Here is a 26,122-nt window from a genome sequence, read left to right on the forward strand (position 1 = left end):
TTTGTGAACTAGAAAGGAAAGTACAGCCGCACATTATATTCTGTGAAGGATATAACAGCTGGCTAGCTTCCAAATGCAGGTCAAGCAATGGTACATATCTCTCTAGAAGACAGAAACCAACCTACAAACATGCATGTGAAAGTCAAACAACCATGCACAGTGCCAAACAGAAGTACTACAAAAGATCAGCCAAGGCTTGCTGACTTTTCATCTCTCCATAGTCACCTATGTATGTAACCCTATGCAGTAAAAGACATGTTATGTGGAAGGTCTGCCTCATTCAGTCATTATACAGATACTAGTGGATAGTGGCATTTTGTTGGAGGTCACTGCTTCTTTTGTCATTTACATGCAAGACGTTCCATGTATATTAGCCAACTTTTCTCCTTTGTGAGGTGTGAGCCCCATAACTTTTCAAATCTGTATGAACAGTAGCTTTGGGTATGCAGGTGTGTGTGTTACAGACCACACACACACACACACACACACACACACACACACACACACACACACACACACACACACACACACACACACACACACACACACTGGGAACCTACCATCATGTAAGTCAATATAGTGCATAAGGATCTGTGTATGAAATATACTAATATGCATATCCTCAAATAAGTTAGTCTGTCATTGCACAGCACTATGCTTGATAATTGCAATCCTCAAAAATCCAAGGTCTTCCAGGCAAAGAAAGAGATCTTGTCACAGGCCTGATGTCTTTACATTTCGTGGATGATCCACATAGTTATATCTGACAGGTCCTTTAATGACCATGCGTGATAGGATGTCATCAATATCTTCATATATTTCTACATATTAAACTTCTGTTTTACAGAATTATGTATAGTTATGCCGCATTCAATGAAACAGACTTTTAAACAAATGATCATTCAATGATTTTAACACATTGAGTTTCCAGTCAACAAAACCATCAATCAAACAAATGACAAAAACCTATATATTTTATATGTGTGTGTGTGCAGACATAGCTACACACACACACACACACACACACACACACACACACACACACACACACACACACACACACACACACACACACACACGCACACACGCACATACACACACACACACACACACACACACACACACACACACACACACACACACACACACACACACACACACACAAGTGTGTTGGCCAACTCAACATTTGTCAGCTCACAAATTATCAACTATTTTTTATTGATACTCTCCAAGGCAAACCTTATCAATCAACTGTATAGGTTAAGTAGGAGTTGACTATTTGTCTCCCCTACTAAACCCATCGTATTGATCAAAAGAGAGTTTCACTGGGTTAATTTTGATAAGAAAACATCAATCATTTGTGAGCCATCATGACATCAGGTCAATAAAGGCATACTCCACTAGCCATATGCCATGTTTCAGACATTAAAGCTATATTTGGATTTGGTGGCCTGAATGTACCCACAAAGACTTAAACTTGTAAATATTTATTGACATTCAGAAGCCATGGAGCTGAAACACTGGTATGTCCTTAAGGGGTCATTAGTATTTATCAGATGGGCCTCCACAGCAGGTGGTTTATGGTATTACACGATGAAGTCTCTAGATTGACTGGGTCTTTATTGTAGTTTATATTGAATGGTTTGTTTGTATAACTTTGTTGCCCTTTAAGTGTATATATACAGATACACACACTTATACCACAGAGAAAAGGTCAAAAGATCTAGCAACTGGCAGGTAAAATAGTGTTAGTAGTGCTTATCTACAGATGTAGATAGTAAACAGATTTTGATACTCTTTGGAGGAAATGTGCTGGCAAATGGTGCAATTTATTTGCTTGACAGTTATCTACCATGTAATGTACCAGGCAAGCTTGACCTGTGTGACTCAACATGTAAGCTGACTGCAAATGCACTAAAGTGTTTAGATTAGAAGACCATAAACTGGGATCACTGTGCTCTTAGCCTGTAGGTGTTTTCATTTTAATTTGATATATGTATTTGCTAACTTGAGCGTGCAATTGTGCCTAATTCTCATCTATTTCAGCCATAACCTTGGCCACAAGAACATGGGTAAATGTAATATAAATGGGCAGCTTTCATTATCTAGTTGACCAGCATCTTTATGAGAAGTCTTAATTATTCAACCAATGAGAAATTTTGTGAACTAGAAAGGAAAATACAGCTGCAGGTTATATTCTGTGAAGGATATAACAGCCGGCTAGCTTCCAAAGTTTCAGAGCACCTTCCAAGCACCCAAACTTTCAGGCAGCTCAAACTGATCTGACAAAAAGACAGGTTTGGGCATGAAACCCATCAGAACTTTCCTGCCAACATAGTCAGGAAGTCTATGAGTCCTGAAAGGTGAATGCTAGGAGCAACAGAAAATAAATGTCAACACCCAAGCTTAAAGAACACACCAAAAAACAAGGCGGGTAGAAGGACGGAGTGGTTACTGCAGCTGTGATCATTTGAATATCTATTCCTATGGTAAGTTTGCTTACATAACTATACTATGTTCATCATGTTGATAACTACTGCAGTAGCCTTAGCTATATGGGGAGATTAGCCTAACCTACTACATTTGGGGGTGGAACGAGAAAAGTCCAGTAGCCTCTACAGAGTGGTCCTAGCAGACCTAGAGAAGTAATCAAGCTTATAGTGCTTTGTAAAAGTATATACAGGGGACCAAGTAGCACCTTCTAGAATACTTCTAGAATCCAACCCTTTCCAAAAAGCCATAGATGAAACATAGGCCCTAGTAGAGTGGGTCTTAACCCTGCATGAAGTAATTTTGTTGTGGTGAGTATAACAAAGTAGCAGCTTTAGACAACCATTTGGAAAAAGTCTGTTTTGAGGAAAGTTGTCCCTTCTTCTTATCTTCACAAGAAATGAACAATTGATCCAAAGATCTGAAAGACTGAGTTCTGACAAGATAGTATCCGAGTTGTCTATGCACATATGAAGTACGGGATATCCTTTCTCCTTCATTTTAGGTTCAGGAAAGAAAATGGGGAGATGGATTCTTTGGCTTAAAGTAAACTCAGTTACTACTTTAGGCATCAAAGAATTATTCCTAAATGAAACCATGTCCCTGTGCAAAATGAGATACAGCTCACGCACCATGAGAGCTTGCAGCTCAAATATTCTTCTTGCAGACCTCAAAGTAATCAGTAAAACTGCTTTCCATGTTAAGAACCTCAAGTCAGCCAGGTTAGCTAGTTCAAATGGAGCAAGTGTTTGCTCCTCTAACAAAAAAATAAAGATCCCAGGAAGGACCATCAGTTTACCAGGAGGCATCTTGTGCAAAACCTCTTCCAAAACAAATTTTGACATGAGACTGCATTGAAAGAGGAGAATCCATGGGTAGACATGTTGAGGTGGCTGATATATGAACCTTGATAAAGGAATAAGAAAGGCCATAAGATAGTAACTCACACAAATATTGTAAAACCAAAGAAAAAACTTGCCCTGAATATCTTCTGGTTATGCTATCAACACCAACTAGATAACCTTTTCCATTTACTAATATATGATTTTTTAGCAGAGGATTTCTTGCCTGCATTAGTAACTGCTGCACATCCTCAGAAAACAGGTGCCTAAAAGAAATTAAGTCCTTATCATCCAGGCAGCCAACTGAAGTTGATTGATATCAGGGTATATCACAAAACCCTGTTCTTGTGTGAGTAGATCCAATCTGTGAAGATGTTGTTGTAATTGCTCCTGAACGTTTCCAAAACAAGGTTGAACCATGGTTGCCTGAGCCAGACAGGGGTCACCAGAATGATCTTGGGGGATTCCTTCTGAATTTTCAGAACACCCTGGATATTAGTTGAAAAGGTGTAAAGGCATACAGAAACATTCCTGTCCAAGGAAGAGAAACAACATCTGTCTTCCAGGTCACCTTGCATGGAAATGTAGAACTGAATCATTCAAGTGGATTGTTCAGGGAGGAGGCAAACAGGTCTACTTGAGGAACTCTCCATATAGGATCAAATGTTGGAAGACCGACTGATCTAGTTTCCATTCATGAGGGGCTGCCCTGATCCTGCTTATCTTGTCTGCCACACAACTTGGTTCTGATAAAATGTAGGAGGCCTGTAGAGTAAGACTGTGCTGTGAAACTATATTGCAAGCTAACATGGCTAGTCTGCAAAGGTAGTATTGACCTGTCCCCCTCTGCCCCTGTTTGTTGATGTACCACATCACTGTGGTATTGTGTATAAAAACTTGAAGAGTTCTTGTGGACCAAAGATAATTCTGGTAGTCAAGCGCCTTAATCAAGGCAAGTGGCTCTCTGATATTTATGTGCTTACATCTTTCTTGGTGTCTCACACTGCTTACTCTTTTATCCCTCCTGAAACTGCTTCCCAAGCAAAGTCTGAGGTATATGTGTTGCATGACTTCTTTAGAACAGGGAGGGACAAGGGGAGATCTGGATTTAAGGATATCTGTTGTCTCTACCAAATGATTGCTGTACTGAAAAACTGCAGCATTGGGATATGAAAATACATAGGGTGTTTCTGGTGAGACCCAAAAGACTTCAGAAAACCACTGTATCATTCTTATGTGGAGTCTTGCCAGGGGTATCAAAAGAATCATAGAGGGCATAAGACCAAAAACCTTGAGGAATTTCCTTGCAGTGACTGACGTCTGAGTGGAAAACAATAGAAATAAATCTGGATATAGATCAACAATTTCCTCCTGAATAACTGAGGTGTTAAATTGACATCCCAAGAATACAATCCTGTGTATAGGTGTCAAGAAAGACTTTTGAATGTTCTGTTTAAATCCCAGCTTGTGTAAGAGATCTTTCACCTGAGAGAGAGAGAGAGAGAGAGATTCCTGACACTTTGAAAAAGACTCTGCAAAGACAAGTACATCATTTTAAAATGGAAACATATGGATACCTTGTAGCCTGCAATGAGCTACAACTGGAGCTAGACACTTTGTGAGCGCTCTTAATGCAGTGGATAGTCCAAAAGTTAAGGCAGGAACTGATGATGTGATCCAGACCCACAAAACGTTAAGAAATGTCTGAAATCTGGATGAATAGGTATGTGAAGATGAACATCTATCTAGTGTTACCAGGAAATTTGATAGAGGAAGAGGAGAAATGACATCATTCTGAATTTGTGCACTATCACAAACAGGTTTAGGGAAGAAAGATCCAGAACATTTTCTTTCATTCTTTGGCACTAGGAATATCCTTGAATAAAAACTCATCCCCACCTGGGAAGGAGGAATTGGTGATGTCACTCCTCAAGAAACCATGTTATGAAGAATTGGAGGAAACAAAACAGTGTGATCTGGAGGATTAGGAATGACCCCCTGTAAAGGAGAAATTTCCTCACACTGCCATCTGTAACCTTGATGAATGGTCTTCAGAACGCATTTGTCTGAAACTATCTGTTAACAAAGACAAAAATGGAGATTCAGACCTTCTGTAAGGAAAGCGTGACCAGGGTGACAGGGAGTCATGCGTCTCTTGAGTAGTCATTCAGATTTGTTGGACTGACCTTGGATTTGGGAGGTTTGAGGCTCTTTTTTTGAAGCCCCCTTGCTAGTTCTTCTTAAACATCTGGTTACCTGTATTTGGTTGAGAATGTTTATTCAGCTTTTTGCTAAAACTGAATGAGGAGTTTGAAAATCCATTAGAAAATTTGAAAAAGGAGGGCAGAAAAATCTTAGAGATTCCCTGTATCAGCTTACCATTTCAGCACACTTTTTGATCACCTCTGCAATATAGGGGTCAAAAACTAAATCTCTTTCCAAAGGGGATTTTAAAATCTCATCTGGGAGATTCTGAGAATGCAGCTGTACAGAGTCCGTTAAAACAGTACCAGTGGCCTTAACCTATAAGAAGTATCAACAGAGTCATACATATGCTGTAAATAATGAACAGTGACCGGTGCAATAGAAGAAAGTAAATTATTTGCCTATTTTCATTGCCAGAAGCAGGATCAACCATGGGTCTAGAAGTTTGCTTCATGGTCAACTCAAAAGTGGTGCCTCTTTCTTGGGGAAGACAAGCGGAAAATGCCATTAAAATCTACATGTCTTTTAAAGTCACCTCTTTTTTACAGAAAAAACCCACTGTAAAATACTTTAAAATACTTTAACAGCCCCCCAAAAAGTAAAATAAACACAATTTTTTCCACAGAAAAACATTTTTCAGTTACTTTGAACAACTTTTAAAGTGACAGAAATATAGAGCACTCCCATTTAAAAGTATGATACAGTTTTGTAACAGTCTGTTAAACCACAACACTCCTGACTTTAAAATATCTTTCTTTAAGAGAAAAGTGATAAAATACAATCAATATTTAGAAAATGGAAGTTTTTTCCCCCAAAGGGAACTTATCTGCCCAGAAAATGAACAGCACCAAGCTGACTGTTGAACTTTGAAACCCTAAATGAAACATACCTTATAGAAGCAGTAAAGGTCTGAAGGGTTTGGCACCCAAGTTTAGTCAGCTAAGCTCAAGTTGACTGACAATTTGTGAGCATGGAAGGTGTCCTGAAGTTTTGGAAGCTGGCCGTCTGTTATATAGCTTGGTTGGATATAACAAACATAGGTAAGGGCACTGCAGTAGTGATCAATATGATGAACTTCTACAGAAAAAAGCTCTGACAGACACTGGAAGAGCATGTAAAGTGAACTGAAGTCAGAATTTAACCTGGGACCTTATTTATTTATTTATTTATTTATTTATTTGCAGTTGGTTTACCAGGATAGTCCATTGGGCCAAAATAACCCATTTTCAATGGAGTCCTGGGGAGAAAAGCTCCAAAAACAATTAGCAAGGTTACAATAAGGTATTTAGTTTCAATTATACAATTCCTATGGACTTGGAAATACAGTAGACTAGTGTACAAACATATACAAATATTACAATCTTGTATCACTGAAAACAATTTATAATATAGAAACTGAGAGGCTTTTACAACTTATGGTGGGTTACACTGGAGATATCTTTCATACATTCAGGATGAGTACCTTAATACAATCAAGAGAAAGGTATATGAGCTGACATAGAACCTTTCAATATAGAAACAGAGAACCTTTTCCATCAGAGGGTATATTTACACTAAGGTACCTTTAAGTATTCAGAAAAAAAGTTAATACAAGCAAGAGCAAGATCTACGAGCTTAGGAGAGTAAGTAGAAATTCTCATTATGAATAGGGGAGGAGAAGTGAAAATTCTCAGTATGAGGAGATTATGTTGGGTGGGAGCAGGAGCATTCCCACTGGGAAATTAGGTGTGAGTGAAGGGATTTTTTGAAAGAGAAGTGATTTGTGATGGTATGAATGGATGGGGGTAAGGAGTTCCAGAGACGAGCAAGACTGTAGGATAAGAGACCTTGCAGCTTTGTGGCTGAGATATTAAATACGGTTTACTGTCAAAAGGTCTAAACTTATTTGGACGACAGTTAAATGTTCGACAGCTCTAACTTCGAAAGTAATGATTTCTAACATCCTTTAATCGACAGTCATAACACCATAAACCCTGTGCTTTTGGACAAATAACCATCGATCAAACAGTTGTCATGAAAACAACATTACATCTATATTAATGCTCGTATTTGGCAGAGGTGCACAATTTAAAGGGCCATCAACAGTAGGTGGATAGCATATGAGATTTGATTTACGATGTTGGACAGCAGTGTATACTGGGTAAGTGTAGTAGCGTCAAACAGAACTGTAAAGCGCTGTACAATTGTAATGATAGAGATAGTTAGTGATATCTATGTATCCCACATATAGGTCACAAGCATATAGTAAGCATGTTGGATGTCAGGGACACAATTCCAGGTGTAGTGGGGTCCACATACACCACCACCGAAGCACAGAAGGGCAAGAAGCTGCTCAATAAAGATGGCTACCAGTACTACTTGGAAAGAAGTAGAGGTAGCAGGAACTACTGGTGTTGTGCTAGGAAAATCAAAGATAAATGTAAAGGCCGTTGTGCAGGGTAAACCATCGCAGAAGGTGAATGGCTGTTAAAAAGCACTGTCCATTTTCACGGTCCCACTCTGGAGAGATATGAGGAATCACAGGTACATTATGACATTAAGAGATGTGCTGCTTCCTGTCAGGAGGACCCCTGCAGGATAGTTTCTGAGGTGATGGCAAGCACCTCCACTGATATAGTCACCACTCTGCCAAACACAGATGCTCTGAAACAGTCAGTGCGCAGACTACGCAGAAAGAGTAGGGAGGTGTAAGGGAGAGAAAAGATCATATTGAGGGATTTCACAGCAGATATGTTACCATTGAAGTCAGGGTCATTCCTAATAGGCTGGGGTGAACATAGTGAGGGTACCCCACCAGCTGTAATCAACACTACTGTGAGTAACCTCCATACACTCTGAGTGAGGTCATAATCATTGATGGCACATTCCCCTTAAATACCCTCAAATGTAAGCAGCTATATACTGTGAACTGTAATTTACAGGGGAACATTAATGGGAAGGTATTTCCTGCAGTACATGGGGTTTTGACATCAAAATCTGATCAGACATATGACTACTTCTGGAAAGATTTATTGCAACTTTGTCAGGAACATAGGTTATTATTCAAGCCTAACATTGTTTTGAGTGATTTTGAGAAAGCAGCTGTTAACAGTGTTAAAAGAAATCTTGCAGATTCACATGCAATGGGGTGCTGTTTGCACTTTTGTCAGATCATACAGCGTCAGATACAGAAATTGCGGCTTACTGTGGAGTTTGACAATGACATCCAGTTTGATTCATTGTGTAAGCAGATAACATCATTGGCTTTTGTACCCCCTAATGATGTAATGGACACATTCCAGGGAATCCAGATTGAAATGCCTGCACATGGCAAGCCTATGTGAGTACTTTAAAACAAATTACTTAGTGGGCAGACCATGGAGAAGTGGCATGAGGCAGTCCTCCACCGAAGTCATACCACCATTGTTTGAAGTGGCTTTTTGGAATCAGGCACATATGTGTACCATGGGATTTCCACGTACACAAAACAGTGTTGAGGGCTGGCATAGAAGGTTAAGGAGTCTGCTTGGCAAGAAACAGCTATTTTTACATGATGTTTTACATGTAATTTGCCTGGATCAGAGCCATGTTGAGGACATGCGGGCCAGACTTATGAGTTGTTTACCATCATCCCCTAAGCGTAGATGCCTTGTAGATAGGGAGGAGGTATTTCTCAGGTTGCTGCAGAAGAGGAATGACTTCACCCCTACAGGTTTTGTTGAACTTGTAGCTAAACACTGCAGCTTTTAGGGTGTGGGTACAAGTGTCGTGGATGTCATTCCAGAAACATATTTCTGGCAATTGTTATAAGCTTTCCATGTAATACTGAACATACCAACTACTGATGGAATTGCAACAAGGACTGTGTGAATAACTGGTGATGGAAATGCAAGGGGGAGTATGTGTGTACATGGTGATGGATATGCAAAAAGGACTGTGTGTATACATGGTGATGGATATGCAAAAAGGACTGCGTGTATACATGGTGATGGATATGCAAAAAGGACTGTGTTAACATGGTTGATGTTGACTACTATTGTGATGTTGTACTGTTTATTGCAAGGGTAATTCATTGAAATACTACTGGCACATGGCAATATTGTGTTCTTCCTTTAATGCACTAAGGGTTTCATTTTGTAATGCTTCCCACAACTTGGGAATTTGGCTGCATAGTTTGTGTCATTACAGCAAGAAAAACCAAAAAAAAACCTGCCACAAGAGATGACGTTTACATTGACAAGGAAATTTTGAATTTCCTTGTCGATCATCTAAACTACTTAATATTCATGATGTCAGTCATATGCATCAATGTTTTCAACGTTCGCGCATCTAAACTTCATGGTTTTGATAGTAAACCATTAACTACAGTAGTACTATGCTCCATGTGCTTTTGAATTTATTTTTAAGTCAGTTATACAGAAGCAAAAGAGGCTTGATTCCAAAGAAAGCACACATCTCATTTGACGAGATAGTCTACCACTCATGGCATGTTTTTAAAACTTAGGCAGCTGACTTTGTATTTCTGCATTAATGAACTTTAATTATTAGGTATTGATTTTCTTCAGGTATTTAACATATAACAGTGTTTATTCAGCAATATTTCTACATATACTTTAGAGAAGCAAGACTAGACTCACCTTAATGTTATAGAAAATAAGAGAACTTTTGAACATATTTGCAGTGAAATAAATGTAAAGCTGTTATGGCAGCCTGATGTTTGTTTCTGAAAGTGGATTCCTTGCGGCAGGGATAAGGCACATATATTGGATGCATCCTGATGAGTCTACTACTTATACAAAATCTGCATTAATGGAAAATATCGCACACAGTAAGTGGCGGTTCAGAAATGTAAGCCTGTATTGATACATCTATCTGTGATGGTGACAGTGAAGTTTAAGAAATGTTCTCAGTATGTAGTCACAGGTAAGTACTAGGCTAGCTGCCCTTGTAAACTTAGACAATTTTTCCTTCAAATGTCAGAATCAGCCCCTGCATCTTGTGTTTGTGGGAGTAAACATTGTAAGCATTACGCCAGCACCCAGCCTGTGCACATATTCGAACCATACATCTGAAGTTGTACTGCAGTTCTATGCTTAAACGATATTAGAAGATAATGAGAGAGCTCTTTTTATTTAAATGTAAACAGTTCAGCTCTTTTTCTTTAAATGAAAACATTTCAGCTCTTTTTCTTTAAATGAAAACGTTTCACTATAAAGGAAATGTGTGCACGTCCTTAGTATAAATGCATGTGACTTAAAACTTATTATTTTCAGCAACCTCAAGAGGACTTCAGTATGCCATCAAAACGTTCACACCTGATAGAAAAGCTGGAACTAATGTATACATCTTTCTGGCACATAAACATTTAACACTCTGCATAAGAACATGTGATTGTGATATATGCAATGCTGTAATGTTTGACATCTACTACTCAATTTCAAGAATCAGTGTGTTTGATCAGAGCAGATGAAACACCCACTTACATTCCTTGCAAGACTGGACAGGTTTTCAATATTTCTATTTCAATCTAGTCAAGCATGACTTAAAGGATTTAAACAGAGTGTGAAGCAAAATGCATGTTGTTGTCTGAAACCATAACAGCTTTGATTGTATTTGGTACTATTATCTGACACAATGAACTTCTTCAGATAAAAAAAACACAGAGCAAGCCATCTCTGGAATTGATTTCTGCAACTCCTGCAAAATATTCACAGCAGTTGTTTTGTGTCAGTGTGGAGACATAATGGTGAAACTTGTTTTTCCTTTTCATAAAAGAGCAGATGGTTATTATGTTTTTTTTCTATGAAAAGTGAACTGTGCAGTAATGTTGTCAATTGTTTGGTAGGTGGTCAGCATATGTGTACTTAATATTAACCAGCTAAACCTCAAGAGAGTTTCAACTGTATAACAGTTTAATACACATTGGTATTAGAAAGAATAAGCTCCTTTCAAGAACTGTGTTTTCAGTGGTAATATCTTTCATATTTCAGTCCATTGCATAAACCTCATAAAGTACATGTTGTTAACAAAAATGACAGTTTGCTAAAAACTCTACAGTGACATTATAGTAATGTTTTTAACATTTCTGCACCTTCTTTCACCGTTTGTTTAACGTTTCATCATGTCCTACATGAAGGTACTTTGCACACTCAGTTAACTTCAAGTATGCTGCAGAGAAGATGCAATATTTTCCAGTGTTATACGATGACCCGTGTCTTACAAAGTGATAATGAATGCTTAAGTAATTAATATTCACTTACATTGTTTATACTGTTGGATGAAATAAACCAAGCAAGAGCACAACTGTGGCTACAATTCTTTATTCCACATCACATTCTGCTTCCTCGGCTCCATCAGCCTTCAAAGGAATAACCTCATTACATTCAGTAGCCATTTTATATCCCCCTAATTACAGTGCTAATTAATTAAATACATTCACTTCCTTTTAATAATGACTTTAATTTCCCAAATGTTAAAGGTGCCTCCACAGATATAAAAGCCATCCCTCACTTTTATAAAGTTGTTACACATTTTACACATCTCCATTATAACATTTCTTTGTATAATATATGTAAATAACTTATTACTGTTTCCATTTCACCATTTTCCATTGAATGTTCTATGCTTATAGTGCCTACCAATGTTTAAGTTGCATCCCACTAATAATGTTAAATGTGCCACTACACTTTACCTACTGACCTCTTAAAATTTATTAATGTAACATTTACTATTTTTCCTTGCCTATTCATCTGTACATAAGTCTTATAACTCCCAGTTTACTTCCAAATTCAACCCTCTAGGATATAAAGTACCTAGATTAATAATAATTTTTGTTTCTAATTTTACCAATCTGCTTTTGAATACTTCACTACCTATATTATCACCCCCCAAAAGATTGTGCCAGTACACTAAAGAAAAAAAACTATCAATATCTCCCCCATGTGACGTCCAAAAATGCTCAGCAATTGGACTTTCCATCCTTTTATTTCTTATGTCAGCTAAATGTTCCAATATTCTCAGTTTTACCTTTCTTTTTGTTTGCCCCACATACCACTTTGTGAGTGTGCATCCACATCCAATGATGTAGACCACACCACATGAATTACATTTAAATTCACTTTTAATCCAAAACTTCTTACCCTTTATCATCCAACCATCTACATTTTTGATCTTACTACATATTTTACAGGCCCCGCATGGGAAAGCACCATTCCCAGCCCTATTTTTGTCTTCATTCTTCGATTTTAATAACTCTTTTAAGTTTTTAAACAGACCATAAGAAAAAGTAACTTTTTTTGGGAACAACTTTCCTACCATTTCATCTCTTTTAATAACAGGCCACACATTTTCCACCAATTTTCTTACTTCAAATGTCAGTAGAGAAAATTTTGTCACAAAAAAATGGATCCACCTCCATAACCCCTCCTTTCTTTTCCTTTATATGACCAACATGTCTTCTGACAAAATTGTCCTCATTGTACTTCTTGTTTCCCTTTTCTTATTCAAGGTCGCCTGCATAATATTCTCGCCATATCCCCTCTTCCCCAATTCACTCCTCAATATACTTTTATCAGATGTATTGGTAGAAATCCTCCTGATTTCCCCATAAGGCAAAGATCTTATTAAATGTGGGGGATGTGCACTACTAGCTTCCAAAAAGTTTTCTACTGCTGTTTCCTTATGATATGGTTTATATTGCAAACTTCCCTCTGTATCAATGTAAAATTCAACATCCAAAAATTGCATGCTTTCGCTGTTCATTCAATAAGTAAACTGTAATCCAAAAGTGTTCTGATTAAATGTGTCCATAAAGCACTCAAATTCATGCATTTCACCTTTACACACAAATATCAGACATCTATAAAACGTTTAAATAAAACTGTTGTTCTTTGTAAATTGTGTTGGATATACAAACAAATTTTCAAAATAGGACATAAATAATGTTGCATATGAGGGGGCAAATGCTGCCCCCATTGCTGTCCCTTCCAACTGTAAAAACATTTTCCTTCATACCCAAAATAATTGTGTGTTAAGGCATATTCCAACAGCTGACAAATAAATGAGGTTCTAGGACCCACTCCCATCATCCTTCTAACCACTTCCAAACCTTTCTCAGTTTTTATGTTTGCGTATAAAGATTTCACATCTGCACATACAAAATAATATTCTGATTCCCATTGTATATGCTTCATATATTCCAATATGTGCGACGTGTTTTTAATATAAGATTGGATTCTTGGAAGGTATACCTTTAATTGAGAGTCCAAAAAGATGCCTACATTCTGTAAATAAGCCCCTATGCCTGAACTATCAGTCTTCCTGGGGGTTTAGCTAGGGACTTCTGAAGTTTAGGAATCACAAAAAACTTTGCATCCTTAGGACACTTTAGATATATTTTTTTAACATCTCTACCATCAAAGAAACCAAGCCTTTCACCTCTCTCAAGCAGTTCCATCAAACCCTCATTAAATTGCTTCATTGGACTGCAGGGTAGTTCTTTATAGGTTTATTTATCAGATAGCAATTCCAAAACCATATTATCATAGTCTTTCTTATTTAAAATAACCCAATTCCCTCCCCTGTAAGCTTGCATAAACACATATTTATCAGTAACACTACGTAGTTGTTTAAGTGCTAACTACTGTTCTTTACTTAAATTGCACACATTAACATTTTTGGCACAATGATCATACATTTTATCTATCTGTTTACACAATGTATTTTCAAACGCACAAACAGCATTAGAATTCTTTGGTGGAATAAATGAGTTAAATGCAGGCATCTTAGATATTTCTAATCTTCCATATCCTGTAGAAAAACAGCTTTGGGAAACATTTACATTAACATTTTCATTAACTTCCTCATAACTTTCATTCAAATTACAAAATGAGTTTTCATATACTGAAAGATCAAGTAACAAATTATGCATATCTTCCTCATATGTTAATATTTCCACCTTTTTTTCAGATTCATGCTTTTTAAACCAAAAAAAAACTTCACCTAGCAGATCAGGAAGTGATGGAATAAACGGGGGAACATACTTTGTGCCTTTTAAAAGCACTTTTTCTGCTGTTTCCGTCACCCTTAAGTTAGACAAATTCACAATATTTAGTACATTTTGATTTGTACAACAAACATTGTCATAATACACATCATTTGCTACCTCCCTTACTTGTGGCACATTACAAAAACATGTGAGACACCTGCATAAGACATTCCTTTTTCATTTAAATTATTTACGTTCACAATTACATTTTTTTACATTCACATTTGTATTATTAAAGTCCATTGCATTAAATATTCTGCTTGATGGTTGTTCAGAAAGGCAGGCTCCAGGGAAGGATCTCAAAATCTTATATATAGTACAAACCTTATTTTGTCCATTCCAAAAACTCAGTTCCTCTTTCCCTTTCCCTGGAACCTTCTGCCTCTTCCTTTTCCCCAATTCTGATTTTCTGACTCTTCCCCGCCTTCCATCTGGAGTAGATCCCCCACACTTTTATTAACATCCTCAAATGACACATGTTTTTTGTATATTGGCGATCTGCTCACCAGCAGAAACTGAGGCCTCGTGGGAAGATGGGCCGTACTGACTTCTGCTTCTTCTGCCAGCAAAAAACGAGCGCCCTTGCTTTTCATTATGCTGCCAAGAAAAAATAAGCCCAGTATTGTAATCCTTCATATCATGACTTAATTTCTTCTTCTTTCTGTCGATGATTTCCACCTCCACCTTAGCTACACGAATTTTAATCTCATTCAGTTTGCTGGAGAAGCTCATTTCTGACGTTTCAGTGATTAGCGCCTCCTGCAGTTGTATGATAGTATTACGTACCTTCTCCTTTGCCTGAATGTTCCTCTTCACCAAAATTTTCAACCAATTTACAGTACACATCAATGACACTGCGTTCGACTACTCCAGTAAATCTGATTCTTCCTCAGAAAAATCATATGCTGGCAGTCGATCCACTCTAAGCCCTCTAGGGGTAATGTTCAAATCCACATATTATTGTAGCAGCTTCACATCATAGTATAACAAAACTTCTTTTTTTAGCAGCTTTTCAAGTTGTTTGTACCTTTTATCAACATAATTCTCCAATCCCACAGACCAGGGATCACCGTTTAACATCTTGTCATCTCGTTCTTTCCATAACTCCATACACCTCAGCTTGCTACCCTCCATTTGAGTTTTAAATACACCTGGGATAACTGATGCTCCTTCCAATGACAAATTGGAAACAAACAACCACAGTCCCCAGCCGAAACCAGGAAACACAACACAGGAATTCTCCTCAATAAAATGAAATAAACCAAGCAAGAGCACAGCTGCGGCTACAATTCTTTATTTCACATCACATTCTGGTTCCTCGGCTCCATCAACCTTCAAAGGAATAACCTCATTACATTCAGTATCCATTTTATATCCCCCTAATTTATACTGTTGAACTTACATTTCCACATTTTTTTCAAGTTAAGAAAGTTAGCAGTCTTATCTCTTGTAACCGTTTAGATAGGTTTGTTATGATGTACAAGTTTGGCTAAAGTGACCAGTTCAAAGTAACAAATTTACTTGTTATGTCATTGTTTTCTGCTCACTTTCTCAACCCCACCACCACCACCCAGCACCCACACACGTGCACACACACACACACACACACACACACACACACACACACACACACACACACACACACACAAACAGTCACAAACACACACGCACACACACACACACACACACACACACACACACACACACACACACACACACACACACACACACACACACATACATGCACCTCTCTCTCATGCTGAAGCATCTAATCTTGAATAACAAATTGGAAATTGCTCACTTTCAACGAGATTAATAATAATATTCTTCACATTTTTTCAAATATGTATCTTATAATGATGTTACCAGTTTAGCTATAATATACATGCAATGAAACATATTAATTATATATTTAGTTGTCTGAATTCTATATGTTGTCACATGTCCATAGGTAGTGTGTAATACTAAGTATATGTAGGTTGAAATAAGGAAGTATAAAATAAGTTCTTAGGAAAATACTAAACAGTCAGTCTGCAGACCATTACAAGCCTAGCCACAAACTAGAGTTTAGAATCAAAAGCTGCATTTTAGCATTGTCGCGTAACAATAAGATGATGTCTGGATCAATTCTCAGCTAAAGCGTCTTCTGCGTGGAGACATACGTGAATGGGCGTACCTTCATTGAAGGTTGTGCATCAGGGCTGGTAACTCGGCATGTAAAAATCACCTACCAATCATTAGCGGACCGGAGTTCTGCTGTGGCGACCCCTAACCGGGAAAAGCCGAAAGACACAACACAACAAGAATAAAACCTTATCCATTATGTCAACCTACCCAACATTGTAGACATTGATTTCATGCAGAGTATACATTGAATTAATTTATATCTATGTAAGCTTCCTAAGGAAAAAGATACCCTGGGATTCTGAAACACAGCAGCCGCAATCACGGCCAGCCTTCCTCTATTTGCTGTGGATGAATGATGAGCCATGATGCTTATAAATTATGAATGCAGCCAGACAAGTGTACTTAATGAGTAGCACATTAAAAATAATGTTTGTTGTCACAGCAAGGACTGTGTAGAACTACTCTGTGACCATAGGGAAGTATGAACAACATTAGTGTTCATTTGTCAAGCACAAGCCCTGAAAGTAGAACTCAAAGACAGGCAAAAACAAACTGATAAATTCAAGAAGTAGGGACTGAGACAAGCAAACGGCACAGCACCAAGCAAATGCAAATCCTAAGTTTTATTAAGCGCTTTTCGTTTGATTCAGTATACAAACTTCTTCAGACTAGTAAAATCATGTGCACGTATACTATAAATACTACATCAATTAGTAACCCAATTAATACAATAAAGTTCTAAAAGGAGCAGGTGCACATTTAAAACCATTTTTCACAATACCACTAAAGGTCTTCATATATGGTGAATAATCCACTTTACACAAATCATTGACATTGAAAATAATAAAAAAGCAAAAAAGTAGAAATAATAAGCCATAAAAATAACACTCACACTAACCTAAATAAAAACACAGTAAATATTAGTGCCTAAATTAAAGTGATGCTACATTAAAAGCTATCATCTAAAAAGACTCTTCAATTTAAGTATACTGCTGATTGAGCAGCCCTCATTCAAGCCAGGCACATTGTAAGCATTTAATCTGATTTGCCAGATCAGTTCAAGTTCCTCTAACTTTAGAGCAGTCGGGCCACCACGAGGACTCTGAAAAACTTGGTCGATTACCATGAATTTAAAACTGTGGTCAGGATGGGAAAGAATATGCTTAGCCAATGCATTGTCAAGTTTGTTTTTTCTTATTGCATAAATATGCTCATATAAACGGTCACAAAGACGTCTCTCCGTTTTACCAATATAATAGGCTAAACAGACCTGGCACTGAGCTAGGTAAACTACCATTCTCGAATTACAATTCATTCTAAAATTTAAGGTGTACTGATGGTCATGAATCTTAAATCTATTAGACTCGATGATGTATTGACAATAATTGCAGGATTGGCATTTATACATACCCGTGGTTTTACTGCGCACATTAGGACATTGTTCAAAAAGGGCTTTTAAGTTTTTAGCTCTCTTATAAACAACAATAGGGTTGTCTCCTACCCTCTGCAACACACTGTTATCACTCTTAAAAATTGCCCAGTTCTTACATAAAATCTGGAAACAGTCTCTACTGTTGAGTTTGTATGTTGTGATAAAAGTAGCAGTTTGTGTTTTAAGCTCAGGGGCAGAAGTGCATTTGCTTACCAATTCAGAAAGTGTAACCACTTCATCCTCATGTTGAATATGTTCACTTTCCAAAATTGGTTTATAAAACCGTCTCAAACGTTTGTTCGAGACTTCCTCAATCAAATCATCCACCATATCACCTGGGTAACAATGGTGAAGAAACATATTCAAGTGTGTACATTCAGCATGAAAGTCCTTGTCAAGAGTAGTAATGCGGGCTGCCCTAACCAGCTGACCTTTTACTACTGCCCACTTCTGATGAAATGGATGGCAGCTGGAAAGTGTAAAAAAGAATTGGAATATGTACTTTTTCTATGAATACTGGCGATAAACTTATGGATAGAGTAGTCTTTAGTTAGAGAGATGTCGAGGTATGCTATGGTCTCTGTATTGAATGTGGATGTGAACTTTAAGAACTGTGTCGAGTTGTTAAAATAGTCGACCAGTTGGTCACTAACAGTACTGTCACAGTCCAAAAGGATAAAGATGTCATCAAGGTACCGAGTATAAAAAATTATTCGCTGTTTAAACATACAATTATTGAAAACAAAAAGGTGCTCCCAGTGGGCCATGATGATGTTAGCAATACTGGCACCAAACGGGGAGCCCATCACAACACCGACTTTTTGTAGATAAAATTTATCCTCAAACATGAAAAAGTTATTATCTAATACTAAATCCAAGAGCTCATGGACAAGGTCCAACTCATTCCCACTGCCACCATGTAGTCTTAACATTTGGTCAACCCATTCTAAAGCTATATCGTGCGGGATACTGGTATACAGATCTTTAAGGTCAATTGTGAGAAAGTTGTGACCAGAATTAAATTCTAACTTATTGATTTTATCAAGGAACATCCAAGAGTCTTAGCAAATTTGGTTAACTTTAACCAAATATTTCTGTTGAATAGAGTCAACAACTTTCACACAGAGATATGTAGGGGAACACCTCCCGTCAACAAGGGGACGCATAGGGGGAGTAATTAAATCTTTATGTATTTTTGGTATCCCAAACATACAAGGAAACCTAGGATACATTGTTGACATATAGTTAAACATATTCTGGTTGATTCTTCCCTCTATATACATTTCCTCGATGCTATTCCTGATGGTAGTGTAGGCCCTGTTGACTTCAGATCTCGAACTAAGAATATAGGAAGGGCTATCCAAAACAAGTGACATCCTTTCACTGTAGTCAGAACCATCAAAATTCACAAGCCCCCCACCCTTATCTGGTTTGCAAATACGTACATCAAATAGTTTAACAAAGTCAATACATTCCTTCTCAGCTTTTAAATTAGTGTCAATAGTATAAGCATGCTTCACTTCATGGAATCTCTGATGAATGTCCAACTCACACATAAGCTTGAATATTTGCAATAATGGGTGCAGGGGAGGATTATAAACACTAGGAATTCTAAAATCATTACTATTGACAGTGATGTTACTATCCATCATCAAATTGAAATTTAGTTTCCTAGTGAATAATTTTACATCAATAATTGTCTTGACCAAGTCTAACTTCTGTACAAGGACATAAGTGTAGCCCTTAGAAAATAGCTCAACCTGTTCTAGTGTAATGTCCACTGAAGAAAAATTATAAACATTAAAGTTGTCGTCAGCATTAGTAAGTGTTACAAGTATATTGGTAGTCTGATTATCAAATAACTCAATTGATTCTTCACAAGCAAATATATCTTGTGAGTCAGTAACACTTAACAGTGACCCTGATTCAAGCGGAGAGACATTGAGGTCCACATTAACTGAAGAAACATTATCAGCATGTAATATACTAGAGAAGCATCTATTCAAGTCCTGTGTTGCCTGAAACTCTGCTTTACTTTCTGATTGTGTTGACCAGTTGGTTGTTTTGGTCTTGCCCCTAAAAAACTAGAGTCATTAGATCTTAAATTGTAATGAAACGATTTAGTATTGTTCTGCAGTCTTTCACTCCTTCTGGCTTCTGTTTGTAGTAGATCGTCAGTACACACAGGGCCAACAACAGAAGGAGTGTCATTAATAAGATGGTTGTTTTCAGTGATAGGCGGTGAGACTCTACTTCCCAATGAAGGTGGAACTGGTTTAGCTGGTCCTAACCAAACTTGTGCTGAAGACGGTGTGGGGTAAGCGACCCCCCCCCATTATAGGCTTTAATATCCCTCTCCAATTTCTTAGTTTTATTGTTTTTAAGTTTATTAAGATATTGATCAATACTAGAAAAAATTCTACTGTAGTCATATTTATAATGGAAAAATTTGTTGTGAAGCCTAATCAGTTCTTTCAGTTCAGACACTTGTTTGCTCAAAGAGTCCACCAACACAGAGTAATGTTTTATAATCAAGTCCAATAACTCAAAACCTTGCCGGTCAAACAAAGCAAGAAGTTCCTTGTGAAATAAAGAATTAGCGACAAGGCCAGTGGGGTATTGGTAGTGCCTCAACCCTTTTGGAACTATTTTAAGCTAAGCATCACTCTTGAAAGTATGAAATTTCAAGCTGAGTTTTCTTTAATTTGAGTAACAAACTGTCCAAAGTTTTAAAGTTGACAGCAATGTCAGCCTGTTCACTATCATTAACTAAGTTCTGCTGAACTGTCCCATTAATTGTTGCTGAAAAAGTAAAGTTATCAGCCAACCAGTTGTTAATATCAGGAAAATAATAAGAGTTATTTACCGTATCAGATACAGGAAATGCAACTGCCGTTGGACCAGTAATAACAGAACCAAATGGCTTAGTGTTCGAATTAGCTGAAACAATCAAAGCTTCATTAATACTTTGCAAACTGGCTCCTCGTTCGTGTCCAGCTGTTGGTAGAAGTATTGCCTGAAAATTAGGTATACTGCTGGCCGGAATACTCCTCTGCTCACAATCTAAGCTTTGCGTACTTGAGACATTGGGAACCATAGAATCGACTTCACGATTAACAGGAAAAGAAGTAGCTTGAAGAGAATTGGATATACGAATGGCCGGAATACTCCTCTGCCCGCAATCCAAACTCTGCAAACTTGGTGCGTCAGAAATCAAAGTACCAGTTTCTCAGTTACCGGAAGTGAAGATAGAGTCTCTCAATAGAGGAGGACCTAGTGGTAGCGATGTTTCACAGGCACTGTATTGGCGCTCTAATTTGACTTGTCTCTCCAAAAGTAAGTTCATTTGCTCTGAAAGAGCATGCAGACCATTGTTGCTCAAAGGTTCAGTATCCTTGTCAGATAAATTATCACAAACGCCAACCACGTTTTTAAAAATTTCTGGAGTGTCATTAAGTGGAGTGCCATTAACACTAAGCCCTGAAGGTGTTGGTGTGATCTCACTGCAAGAGAAAAAAGAGATGTGACAGCCCAGCAGAGTCATGGGGCTTGTACATCAATCTACTTTTTTGATGTAACAGTATATGTATGTATATATAGATACATAGATAGATAGATAGATAGATAGATAGATAGATAGATAGATATGCAGAGACTATAACTTGGGGAAGTTAGTAAAGGAAGTTAGATTAATGTAGGAGGGTAGATGAGGTAGTAGGACCACACTACAAAATATATGACATAGACAAATCTGTGAATGATGGTGGTGACACAGTTAGGGATGTGAAAGACAAAGCATAAGAGGATATGAAACACATGGATATAACTGTCAGCTAACTCAAGATATAAAAGTAAAACAATACATAATGGGGGGGGGGGAGTGCCAAGATATTGTCCAAAAGCAGTTACTGCATCAGCAGAGTCTAATCACTGTACTTGTATTATAATGCAAATGTCAAGAAATATGTATCCACTGTAAAAAAAAAAAAAGATGCGTCTATATAAAATCCTTATGGGCCGTGAACCAACAACCCACTAACTTTCAGTGTGTTGACATTTGTATTATAACAGATTGAGCTACAGAAGAAGTCAGATAAACTGCATCAAGGAAACACACAGCAGTAAGTGATTGATTACACACTGACATAATGAATCAATAAGGCAGCCAACATCAACCCATTGGGACAATACTCTTTGAAGCCTAATCTATCATCCCCGGGTGTAGTTGACGTAGTAATTCACTGTGAAAGAAAGTAGTTATATTATGACAGTTGTACCTGATGTAGTATGTGCAAACTGCCACACAATGATGCCCAACTTAGGTGCGTGGCAATTGCTGGCTTAGGCAAATGCATATGTATATATCGAACTTGGCAGCCAAGCTGTTTGCTATACACTGTGCACTGCCATTTCTCATTGGCTGCACATGGGCATCAGTGGTGCTCTATGCAATCAGATGTGCACAGTATGATCACACAAGGTAAGTCCTTTGAAAGCCATGCATGGACATGTATGGAGTGTGTTTATCTATTTTTACCAGATTTAATGCTAGAAATGGGAGAATAGGAAATAGGTTAAATGGGAAAGCAAGCAGAGGGTAGAACAGAAAGTGAGCAACTAATGAATAAGCATGATAGAGATGGGGAAGGTGGGGTAATTTCTTTCTTTCTTTATTTATCTATTTTAAATTTATTTCTCTTACTAGACGACCTAAATATTGAGTGGTCCTCCTGTGACTCACTCCACCCCTCCAACCACATTAACCTGTATGGCTTCACTCAATTAATAAAAACTGTAACCAGAGTGGATAAAGCTTCTAAAAAGGAGTCCATCCTAGAGTGGATTCTCATTAAATGGCCATCTAAACCATACCTATCCATCTCCCTTCCAGACACCCTCAGCAACCAGCTACCCACCTTTGTAATAAGATACCAAATGAACCCTATAAAATCCACCACCATCCAACAAATACGGTATTCAATGAATTTCAAAACCCAAGACTTCATATCTGCACTAAATCAATGTAATTGGAGACCACTCTCATTTCTCTCCCTGGATAGTTCTGTTGACTACTTCAACAACACCTTCCTTAACATTCTAAATCACTTCACCCCTATCAGAATTGTTAGAATGAAATCCAACTATGCCCGCTGGCTTACCAAAGATACCCAACTACTACTAAAACAAAGAGATAAAGCATGGGACATATGGCGTTACAATAAAACCCCAACTAATAGAGAGGCATTTTTGTAACTAAGGAACAAAGCCAAAAACAAATTAGGTCAGACAAAAAGAACCACTGTGGAAACACCCAATCTAGACACAAAAATAACCCACAAAAGTTCTGAGCTGCCATTAATAAAATCCTGCAGCCAGGAAACACCAGTACTCCACCCCCAAACATCAATACCATCACCAATAATATTGCAACCTAATTCAGTGAATACTTCAACAAATCCATTCTAACCTTCACCAATAATAATTCTCCAACTTCAGATCCAATCCTATCATCCTTATCTATTAGCCAAAACTGCTTCTCCTTACAACGATACACTACTAGCATAATATCTAAACATCTGAATAAGCTTAAACCCACAGCTCTGGCTGCTGCTAACTTAACTGCAGAATACCTCAAGATCACAGACAAAGCCATATCATATCCTGTTTCTTTGCTAATCAATCGCTCACTGTCAGAACAACGTGTCCCTTCTCTATGGAAAAATTCACATATAATACTACTTCACAAAGGTGATAACTCAGTGGAATTATCTAATTGCTGTCCAATTGCTATTCTATCTCCCCTGTCAAAAATCCTTGAAAAATGTATACATTCTCAAATAATGAACTATCTCCTTACCAACAATCTGCTGACAAAACCCAACATGGATTACATCCCAATCACAGTACTCCCACAGCCCTTATCAGCTTTACTGACACTGTGAATCAACATTGCAACAACGGAAACCTTGTCTCCACTGTCATTCTAGATCTCTCCAAAACCTTAGATACAGTCTCCCATGCCAAACTCCTAACTGCTCTCTCTGATCTTAATCTAAGCCATTCCACTCTTGCCTGATTTCAGGACTATAGCTAACTGCCAATAAGCAGTAAAATGGCAAAATTCATTTTCTCCCTATCTACCTGTCACCCTAGGGTTCCCCCAAGGATCCATCCTTGGTCCACTCCTCTTCAATATCTTTACCAACCAACTTCATTAACTCACCTAGCCTGCCACCCTTGTGAATATGCCAATGACTCCACCCTAATCTATTCCACCCCCATCACTCCCTCAACTCCAAAAATTAACTCAAGTATCCTTTGCCACTGTTGAAATCTGGGTAGTCAACTCTCAGCTAATAATTAACCCCCAAAAACCCCAGCTAATGATATTTCATCCCACAAGAACCTTAGACCTCATACCTCCATTCAAAATATACTCCGCTACCAACACTCCTATTACACCTGTCCAACACACCAAACTGCTAGGAGTTACCATAGATCACAACATGAAATTCCATATGCATACTACACAGACACTAAAAAGAGTCCATGAAAACCTTAGAACCCTATATAGATGCAAAAAGTACCTCACCAACAACAATAGTAAAGCTACCACTGCTCGAACCCACCTAATTTCCACACTGCTCTATACCACCCCCATACTCATCAACCTAAACAAAGCAGACTTAAGGAAACTAAACAGCTGCTACAATAAAACAGCTAAATTTGTGACTGACTGACCCTTCAGTACACATCACTGTCTAGCAATCAAACAATTATCTTGGCTAGAATTACTATCCTATTCACATATAACCAACTTTCAGTGGTCCACCAAATCATATATAAGCCTGATAACATTCCTGCACTACAAGGCCTTCTTAATATCTATTCTAACTAATGCCAAATAAGATCCGCCAACAAAACAGTGATCAACATTACCAAAAGCAAAAATAGCATTGGGGACTCCCTCTATTCTTCTTATGTTGCAAAAACATGGAATTCTACCCCCACTGAGATTAGGACCATAGAAAGCCACAATAACTTCAAAAGCTCCTCTGGTCACATTTAAACAGATCTTGGTTATGTAATTGCTCAGACCCTGGTTAGCCTCCCACAATGGTATATATTCATATAGTATACAGGCACATATGTTGAAATCACTGTGCTAACTTACAACAGTTAATTTCTATAGTCAAGGTGCAACTTGTGTTTTATTTTCTTAACTATTTTATGACTGTAAGCAAACAACTGTTTGATATGTCATACAACTGCATTGTATCTTTTTCACAAATGGTCTTATATTGTATACTGTTCTATGCTTATTTTACTGTCTTAGAAGGCAACAGCTGCTGTACTTCTTTTATACTGTACTTTTTAACTTGTGTATTGCAGTTATTATAGTAACCTTTGTGAGGCTTTTGTCCTTAGGCCTCCGCTTGAAATTGGACTCAGGCCAGTTGGACTCTCCTAGTAACTCCTGGGAAACAAATGCAAAAGAAATAAAATAAATAAATACATTTGTTTCTGGACGGGTGCCCATTTTTTATGCCTAAAGAGATAGGTAAGTTAGGGAAAGAAACAATGGATGTAACAGAAAGGTAAGAGGGTTAGGTTAGGCAGCAGGGGAAGAAAGACATGACTGACAGGGTGTGTGGTTGACAGGGTGTATGACTGACAGGGTGTGTGACTGGCAGGGTGTATGACAGGATGTGTGATAACACAATGTAGAAGGAGAGTCAGAGTGGTTAAGCAGACATCAGACAAACACAAGGAAGACAATACTGAGGAGAGGACTGAACAACCAGCAGGGGTGGGCATGGACACTAAATGGAGTGAAACACCAGGATGAGAGAAAAGATGGGATGTCCACAGCTGCAGTCTCTGTCACTTGAGACCTAGTGGGAGACTACTTGCCACCCTGGATACAGTCCCCATTGGGACCTGACTCAGATGAGGGAGAGAGTGCTGGTCAGGGATACGATTCAATGAATCACCAGTGGA

The sequence above is a fragment of the Protopterus annectens genome, chromosome 2.part0 (genome assembly GCF_019279795.1).
Source record: "Protopterus annectens isolate FY-2018-M chromosome 2.part0, PAN1.0, whole genome shotgun sequence".
Taxonomy (NCBI): Eukaryota; Metazoa; Chordata; order Ceratodontiformes; family Protopteridae; genus Protopterus; species Protopterus annectens.